The following is an 8,328-nucleotide window of genomic DNA, read 5'->3' as shown; positions in this document are numbered from 1 at the left end:
ATCATTGTTATAGCTGGGCAGGCGGAAGAACTAAACCAATGGCTTCCTCTCTGAGATTTTTATCAGGGGGATTTGGAGGAGACAAACGCCAAGGCAATGCAAGATCACAGGCTTTTCTGCACTGAATGCAAATACTGTATTAGTGGTTAGTGTTACAATTGACATGCAGGATCCCAACGTCCTCACACAATGGTGTAATCAGGAATAGCTCTTTTTGGAGCCAGCGTATTTATGCAAAACTGGAGCATGTGAGTGTAGAATTGGGCCTATGATCTAGTAATACCCAGGCATAGGTCTGGTCAGAGTGTACAACAAAACATCTGTGAATATTTTTGTGCCTTAAAGTGTGATGTTTGCGGCCAGACTTTTCTTCATTCAAGAATGATTGGGGAAGTCATTGACATTCCTGAAAAATGCACATATCTGTCACGTTCATGAAATTGTATTCGTCAGACAGTCCATACCATTTAGTAACTATCCACTTTCCTTTGAAGGACAAGAGTTGCCATAGTGGATCAGATCGGGGTCCATCTTAATGTGTCTCCAACAGTGGTCACTAGCAGATGCTTCAGAAGAAAATACACTAGCCTTCATGGGCTGGATTTAGCCAATAAACAAAGATTTTTTTCCACCCCATGCAGCCAGTAACTATTGCCATGAAACAGGTGAATTCAGATCATTCTTAGAGAGCTGCATTTTATCTAATCCAGCTTGAATGTCTGTGTTTTCTGTATACCTGTCTAACCTGTTTTTTTAATCCTGCCAAGTTCTTGGCCTGCCTCATAGTTAATAGCAGTGAGTTTTGAAGGATAATTGGTCATCATGTAAAAAGAAAAATTTCTTGTGATCCATTTTGAATGTAATGCTTTTTAGCATCACTTAGGGCCAGATCCTATTCCACCTATTAGGCAAATGAGAGGACTTAGGTACCCAAGTGTGATTCTGTTCTATTCTGTTCATGCCTCTGAAAACCCACTAATGCTTCCACTTTTGTAACAGCGTCATTTGATCCTTAATATTGACTCATAGAAAAGCAGTGAGAAGGAGGAGGGCTCACCCACCTTTTGCATTAACTGATTATCAGGGCCTTGAGCAGGGTAGAATAGAATTGCGCTGAGGCACTTTGGGCATTTTTACACATGCTCCAGCTCTGAGATCTGCTCTAATTAAAGCACCCAGAACATCTCAAGTATCAGCATCCCCAGGCTTCAAAATGGTGACAGGGTGCTTTATCTAAAGCTCATTGCAAGTTAAAGCACCCTTGCTGCCTTTCTGAAACACAGGGATGCTGATACACGAGATGTGGAGGCCGCTGAAGGACAATAATTACCAAACTCTAGCAAACTTGATTAATCAAGTCTGCTCCAACATTAGGGTTGCCAACCCTCCCAGATTGGCCAGGAGTCTGTCGGAATTGATCTCTGAGTGACTATTGAAAGGAATCCAGAAGACTGATATTGTGAACAGGTTGAACAGTACAATTAATGACTAGAGGTGCACCGATACATTGGTCCCATAATGGATTGGCACTGATATAAGGAAAATTGACTGTATCAGCAATCAGCTTTTTTTGGCTGATGTGGCCAGTAAGGTCGCCGATAAATGCCTTGTGCATGTGTACAGCCACAGAGCAGCATGCAGGTGACCACGAGTGCAGCCCAGCAGTGTGAAGAGCAGCCAATTCAGGATGGTAAGTTTATTGTCTGGAAAGGGGCATGGGAAAAGGGGCAGACTGAGGTCCCAGTGGTGAGGGAGGTGTGGGGCTGAGGCTGGGGCAGAGGCAGAGGCAGGTGCTGCACAGCTGGGGTGGGGCACAGGACAGAGCTGCAAGCAGATCATCCAGGGGGCACAGGGAGAGGGTGGTGGCTCCTGCCACTGCATGCACCCTGGGAAGGCATGGAGTGGGTGTGCCTCTGGATCTGCACACGGGGTGAGGGTGGGCTGCCACTGTGGGCTGGGGCCAGGGACCAGCCCCTGGCTCTTCCTGGTGGGGGCATTGACCTGGGGCTGCACTCGGGGTGGGCAACAGTAGCACTGGGAGGGGGGCTACAGCAAATCGTGGGGTGGCTGCAGCCCCCACCCTAGCCCTCTTCTGCCCCTGGCCCAGTGCCAGCCCCACTCCCTCCCTCACCGCAGGGGCCTCAATCTGTCCTCCTAACCCATTCCCTCTCCCCTTGCCCCTTCCCCCACAACAGACTTACCAGCCAGACGGTGCTCTCCAAGTTGCCCGGCTGCATATCAGCAATTGGATCAGTATTGGATGATATGGCTGGTTAATAATTAGCCATTGGTATCGGCCCAGAAAGTCTCTATTGGTGCACCCTATCAATCATATTATGTCATATTGGGGGGAAAAATCTCCCAGAATAGCTTCAGTCAGAGTTGGCAACCCTATCTGACAGGTTGTAATTACAGTGAGTCAAAGTGGCCTCCGGGCTCATGTACAGGCACTATTAAGTCTGCTCATGTCCCTAACAAAAGTAGCAGACTCTGGCCTATAGTGCCTCCTTGTTCATGTATGTTGCAAACTGTAAAGGCAAGCATCTCAGCTCTAGGAAAGCCCTATATACTACTGTGTCCTTGCCAGACTGCTGTGTTTGGGTCTTACATACTAGATGCATGTGGTTTAAGATCCCTGAGTCTGAGTAGGCTCTGACCCTGTCTCTTTCTATAGGCTCTGCAGCACAGTGCTGGTTTCTGTCTAGCACTCCATTCTGCAAGACCCCAAATACAGGCTGCCTAGGCCCTGAGTCTAATGCTGGTTCCCCACTAGCTTAGCCAACTCTATCCAACCTTGTGGGCACCCTGGATTACAGTTCAACTCATCTCTTCAGGGACACAGGACAATTGTAGCACCCATATTTCAAAGATTCCAAAAGCAATCACTGCCAACTGCAGGTGGCACAAGTAGTTATGCAGACCTAGATTACACAATAAACCATCTGTACACATTTTCTGGTTCCAGTTCTGACCTGCCTCCCCTCATGTCTCCCCATCCCAATCCTGAACGCTTCTGGGTCTTAGGTTAGAGCCCTTGACAATATTTAGGATTTTCTTTCTCTTCTGTATGTGACCTCTACTCTGAGTCACTGAGTCACCCTTCCTTTGGCCCTGTCTGTCAGTGCCATTCTAGTCTCTCCACTGCATCTTCTTTGTCTTTGCAAGCTCCTTCTAAATTGGCTCAGGAGAGCCATTCTAGTTCCCCACAACAGCCCCCAACCTGCTTTACCAGGTGATCAGAGAGGATAACTGAGACCCCGTGTAGGAGGAAGGAGGGGTTGGTTAATGGGAATGCAGGATTTGTAATTTTTGTCCTGGTTGGGGTGTTCGGTTGCTATGGGGCAGGGAGAAATGAGATGTTGTTTTGACATTGTAATTCTTTTTTGTATTCTGTTTTTAATTGAAGCCACATGCCCAGTGTTTTCACCAGATATTCATTAATACTGTGTTTAAATTCAAATAAATAATAGTTTTCATTGCCCCTCCCAGGACCTCTACGTCTTCTGTGTGAAAAATGTAACAGTTAAGAAGAGCGAGAGCTCCTGATCTGAAGGAGGTTGTGATGTCTGAAGGTGAGATTTGACTTGCCTGGTAGCCCAAAGGAAAGAATTAATGATAGAATTTAACACAGAAAAAATGTGTTGAGGGATGCAGAGTGTGATTCTTTGTAACACAGAAGCAAATCGGGGCAAAATTATCGTCTTAATTGTATTAATGTTGCCAATTAGGGACAGAGCCAGTGTTGCTCAGCAGGACAGTTCTGGGATCGAAGGAAAGACAAATTATCTGCAAACTCCTTATTTTGTCTTTGTGAATTACCACCCCAAGGTACTTAGTAGAATCTCTGGTTCTGATCGGTGAACATTGTTCAGGGAGTATAATAAGGAAAGGCCCCACAGGCCTGTTTTGTCCCAATTAGCAGAAACACTGGATATTTCTTTAAATTGCTGCATTGCCTGGAGTTGAATTGGACAAGAGATGTTGGGTCTAAATCAAGTGTCACTGGCATGCAAAACAGAACTGGGCGAGTGTATAAGACAGAGAAACTGCAGCTTCCTCATCCTGAGCCAGCAACTGTTAATGTTTGTGCTTGGGAAGAATTAGGCAGCTGGCTTGCTGTGAGCACTGTTTATTGTGATGACCAGAATCCTCTCCTTTTTTTTACCTATCTGCTACATTGTCTCTGTTATCCTAAGGTTGTAAGCTTTTGGGACAGAAATAACCTATTTCCGGTATGTGTACAGCACCTAGCGCAACAGTTCTTTAATTTCAGTGGGAATGGGGCTAGATTCAGTGAGTCTGTCTACACATGCCATTAATGTACAACAATAAACTTCAGAGTTGATTGCTCTATAGGCTATTGCTCCCAGGAAGCTCCAGGGTGCATGCTTTACATGTGCGCCTGGACCACAGCACACTGAGCTGGGTTACAGCAGCCCGATTGACAGGGGGCCCAGAGGGTCAAACTGCCAATGTGGGGCTTCTCCTACTGGGCTTAATGGGCTATGGAGGAGCTGGCTGAGGCATGTTGATGCTTCAGCATGGGGCTAGCCAGCAGGCATACCCTGCACTAAAACACCCTCTTGCCCCAGCCATCTGGGTCAGCATCTACACATGTGCTGCTGCACATGAAAAAACTGCACATCAGGGTGCAGAGTTTATTAGTTTTGTGTGCCCAAATAGGGGCACTTGTGTAGATTCTGAAACATTTACTGCACAGTTAATTAGTCAACTGCACAGTCAGTGTCTCCAGGAGATGCACCCAGTGGGTTGTAAACAGAGGCAGGAGGTTTGAGTGTGATGGTAAAAAGGGAATTTATTCAGAGAAAATCCTAGTGAGTTCCACAAGGCAGTGAAAACAGGAAGTGATGCATCTCTTCGGGCGTTTATACATGTGCTCCAGGAGGTGGAGGGGGGCGGTGCTTTCATTACAGCAGCTCCAAGAGCCACTGTAATTAAAGCATATTAAGCATCACATGTATCAGCATCCCCACGTTGAAAAAATGGAAGCAGGGGCACTTTTAACTAAAACTCACTGAATGAGCTTTAGTTAAAGCACCCCTGCTGCCATTTTTCAACACAAGGATGCTGATATACATCTGTTCCAATGTGCTGTAATTACAGCACATCAAAGCAGCCTTGATGCACATGTATAGATATGCTTTTTATGCCTATCAAGGATACTAAGCCCCACAACCCCAAGAACTGGCACAAGGAGTTGGCAAGGGAAGATCACACTTTTATACAGGGGATGGTGGGGATTAGAGTCACAAGCCAATGGGCTAGGGAGAAAGGGATAGGCACAGGTAAACAAATATTAACATTAAGGTACATACACTTAGGATCCAGGTAACAGATAATAAACAGTGACACTGCGGTGAAATCACTCAAGAACAGGTAACATGTAGAGAACACTAATATTGTGACACGTACACTTGAGAAACCATAAACCCTCCTACAGCTCTGGAGGGACTCCCAACCAGCCTCTGGTTCCAAAAATGCTTTACAGTTAGGCCTCAATTTACACAATATTTTTTTGCACGGTTTCAGTTATGTATGGTCAATTAATTGTGACCCTTTATTTTTGTACACAGTATGGATTTGCTTGTAAATGGTGCAGTGTGGTCGCCAAGATGAGCATATGCATCTAGAATCAGCTGGTCGCTTCCCACCTCCCCCCCCAGCCATGCTGCTTTCAGTGTAACCGGTAAGTGTGTTGTGTTGTGGTGGAAGGGGTGGAGGTAGGGAAGGGGTTGGGGGGGAGATCAACGTCCCCTGGGGTGAGGGAGGGAGTGGGGCAGGGGCTGGGGCAGGTGCTGCCCAGCTGGGGTGGGGTAGATGCAGGACAGAGCTGTGGCTCTCCAGAGGGTGCTGGGGGGTGGCTCCCACCACTGCATGAACCCCGGTGGGGGCATGGGGGCAGCAAGTGCCCCCCAGAGCTGTGCAGGATGGGGCAGGGCAGGCTGCAGCTGTGGGCTGGCTCAGGGTGGGGAGCAGTGGTGCTAGAATGGGGCTATGGGGAGGGGCTATGGTAAAATTTGGGGTGGCTGCAGCCCCCCCACATAGCCCCCTCACCACACCACCATTGCTTGCCCTGAGCCCAGCTCCCACCGAGAAAAGCTAGGTGCTCCCAAGCTGCAGCCTGCAGCTGCAGCCTGCCCACCACACCCCTGCACATCTGGAGGCACATGCCCCCTCCATGCCCTCCTGGGGTGCGCACAGCAGTGGGAGCTGCCCCCCCATGCCTTCCTGATGAGCCACAGCTCCATCCCACACCCGCTCCACCAGACTTACCACCTGCACACAGCTCTCCAAGCTGCCGGGCTCTGCTCCTTAATGCCTGCGTGTTGCACTGCAGCTGTGCACATGCACGGGCATTTATCAACCAAATCTTCAGCTGCATCTGGAACCTAAACCCTTATTTCCCATAGACCCTTGGTATCTTCTAGTAGAGTCTGTCACTTCTTTTCTGCTTCCTCCTGTCCCTTGAAGCCTTCTGGGAAGTGTAGTACACATTACAATTCCTTCCTCCAGTCCCCTGGAGGCTTCTGAGACCTGTAGTTCATGTTACAACATTACAGTACATGACATTCAACATTACAGTCCATTACACAAGCTAAAACAATGGTCCTAGACTAACCTAATCAATTAAAGGAAGCATCTCCAACATTCATTATTTGCAGAGTGTACAGAACAGAATTCCATCTGAAGAAGTGTACTGGGTGCTTCAGTGTCTTCAGGTAAAAAAAAAATCTCTATCAGCAAAATCTGGTAAAGAAAAAATGCAACGAGAAAAATTCCAAAATGGAGTTATATGTTTATAGTTTAATTAGCTTTTTCCAATATTTTGGAAGGTGCATTAAAACCACGTGAGCTCTCCTGACATGGACACATTTAGATCATAAGTGAACTAACTGTGGCTTTTGCAGATGGACTGAATCAGAACACTTGCTTCAAACAGCCCTGAATATTAGTGTGTTGCCATTTGGACTACAAAGTGTTGTGAACTGGGCAAGCTCCACTTTGAATCTTTCCTCCCAACCCAACAGCTTTTCTTTGCTTTCTGTAAGGTGCTTTCAATGTATTGGTGCCTTTCAATTAGAGGTGTCCAGGACTTAATATAGCCTTCTAGGCAATGCTGTACTGGTGATCTAGAGAGCAGGACTATTCTTCCATTGTCTTGAAGTGTTGTCACTGAAGGATGTAAAAAACCACAGCTGTACGGGGTTCGTAACACTTCTTTTGGGGATCTTAGTCTGGAAAGCAGGCTTGGTTATGAGCCAGATCCTGATGACATAAACATTCTGGTGAAGAGGGAGAGATCAGGAGAAATGGTTTTGAGGTGGTTTTATTTCTAGTTATATCCCCTTTGGATGCCACAGTGTTTCATCCCAGTCTACACCCCCTCTCCCTGTCCTGCAGACATAGGCTCTCAGACTCGTCCATACCAGAGCTGAATCGGTCACCCAGGAGTTACAAAGATAGTGTCGCAGGGCAGTGAAGTGCCCTGCTCCTAAAGAAGGACAGGTGTGGGTTGCCGGGGCAACATCAGAGGTCAGCTGACCGGAAGGGGGCAGGGCCTGGCCTTTATAAACAGCCTGGGCTGAGGCCAAGAGGCAGTTCCCTTCTGGCAGCTGTGAAGGAGAGAGCTGTGCTGGGAGTAGGCAGAGGTGGGAAGCCTGATGACCTGAGCAGCTCTAGGGGTGAGAATACCAGGCCGAGGAGCCCTGGCAGGGATGGAAATAATGACGAGCCAGAGGGCTTAGGGTTTATGTTTTAAGCCAGGAGGCTAGCGTTTGAGTTGGGGTTTTGTGTCACAGCTGATTAGCTTATGGTTTTGGTTATTGTTACAAGCGGAGGACCGGGTAAGGCTGTAGGGGTTGGAGGAGGCCTCATGGGAGCTCCCCAGTAGAGTTGGGGGTCCTGGAACCACAGAGGGTGCTGTGTTTTGGGGGTGTCCCGGCCCCAGTGTGGGTGATTATTGGGACGAGCCCAGCGGGCGGAGGGCATGAGAAGCACGGGCAAGGCCTGAGCGCGAGGCACAGGCCCCAGTTGGGGGTGCGACCGCGGGTAGCACGAGGCAGAGCCCCCAGGGAGGGTGAGAGCATTGCGGTGAGCCCTAGAGAGGGGCGTCCAAGCAAAGCCCAGTGGGCATAGGCCCAGGGAAGGGGGTCTGAGGCCAGGCATGGCTAAGGCCACCTGAGCCTCAATCGCGGGAATTGTGAGTGAGCCCGTTGAGAGGCCCCGGGAGGGGGCGAGCCCTAGGAGCAGACGTCTAGGGACACGAAGGCCCAGGGAGGGTGAACGCATAGAAGGAAGCCCAGGAGA

General features: G+C 48.5%; 1 long non-coding RNA gene across 1 annotated transcript in view; it reads left to right on the top strand.

The window, feature by feature from the left end:
- The first annotated feature begins 2,837 nt into the window (after positions 1-2,837).
- The window catches only part of LOC109293970, a 21,972-nt gene continuing 16,481 nt past the window's right edge, over positions 2,838-8,328 (top strand). Inside the window, exon 1 of the long non-coding RNA XR_002096435.1 lies at positions 2,838-2,849. This is a non-coding gene — a long non-coding RNA (uncharacterized LOC109293970). The remainder of the gene's footprint in view (positions 2,850-8,328) is intronic.

The sequence above is a fragment of the Gavialis gangeticus genome, unplaced genomic scaffold (assembly GCF_001723915.1).
Source record: "Gavialis gangeticus isolate Ggan-Ray unplaced genomic scaffold, GavGan_comp1, whole genome shotgun sequence".
Classification (NCBI taxonomy): Eukaryota; Metazoa; Chordata; order Crocodylia; family Gavialidae; genus Gavialis; species Gavialis gangeticus.
The sequence above is the reverse complement of the archived record's forward strand: the minus strand, read 5'-3'. Positions and strand labels throughout refer to the sequence as shown.